Source organism: Juglans regia, unplaced genomic scaffold (genome assembly GCF_001411555.2).
Source record: "Juglans regia cultivar Chandler unplaced genomic scaffold, Walnut 2.0 Scaffold_651, whole genome shotgun sequence".
Lineage (NCBI taxonomy): Eukaryota > Viridiplantae > Streptophyta > Magnoliopsida > Fagales > Juglandaceae > Juglans > Juglans regia.
In genome coordinates, this window is record NW_023361369.1 from 11,269 (window position 1) to 12,520 (window position 1,252).

The following is a 1,252-nucleotide window of genomic DNA, read 5'->3' on the forward strand; positions in this document are numbered from 1 at the left end:
AATATTGTACTTTACAAATCTGTCCACCCGGTTAACCAGTCAATTAAGGCCATCAAAATACAATTATGTCTACAAATATAACCAAAGTACAGCCCAAAAGCATGGATGATATGTTTGGGACTAAAAGACATCATTGTAGTAAACCTCTCGTGTGACAGTAATGCTGATTCACTGAGATAGTCTTCGTTCTTGAAAACATCATTAATATTCCCCTCTTGATCCACAAAGCATGGTGTCCTAAAATCCTCTTGAAAAAATTGTCATCCATGCTTAACTGTATTAGCCAATAGTAAATATTTATTTAAGGCAAAGGTAGTAGCTAGAACATTACAATAGCCACTACCAAAGGCAAATTACAGCAAATAGTTAACAGTTATATTAAAGAACTGGCCAAATAAAAGCTGACGTCTTTCTTCTGAATCCTCCTTCATTTCATACACCAATTCCTAAGTCTAGCCATTCATGTTAGGAGTTGATGAGAAATGTTTCTGATGAGAACTATGTCCATTAATATTAATACTTATATGGCCAAGGAAGTGACATGGCCAGGGAAGCTTACTAATGATATCAAGAGTTGAATCACAAATAATGAGGCTTAATGATCCATATAAGTTTTGTTGAAACATGATAACTGTTGTAACATGTTGCACACAGGTTTAATTATTTTCATAGTGCATTTGTGGCGCCCCCGACCCCCATGCAAAGAGACACGAAAATCGAGATGCCAGGATGATGACAACATGGTCACGCATCCCAACGATAGTGCTAAGTGTATGTACATGCAATAGTGTACAATAACAACGCAGCGGATAAATTAAGTCAACTAAGTACCAGAATTTAAACATAATTTAAATATCAGTAAAAGGTTTAAAAAGTTATGTAGTCATCCAACATTAAAATACAATACAGTAAAATTAGTTAAATAAGCAAGTGATCCCAGATCACTCCTCGGGAGGAGCCGTCTCCTCAGGCTCGCCTTCAGCCTCATTTGCATCGAAATCTACGTTACCATAAAACGGTACAGCAGGTAAGTATAAACCAAACAACCCTCACGAATAAAACTGCATTAATGCGACCAACATGCATGCATATGATGAAATATGCATTATTCTCAAAACTTCATTTTCCTTGAAAATGAACATTTTCCAACACACGCCAAAATCCCATTTGGCCCAAAATATCCGTAAAACATTTTCCCAGAAAATGGTTTACATAAAAAATCCAACACACTATTTTCCCAGAATATAGTCTA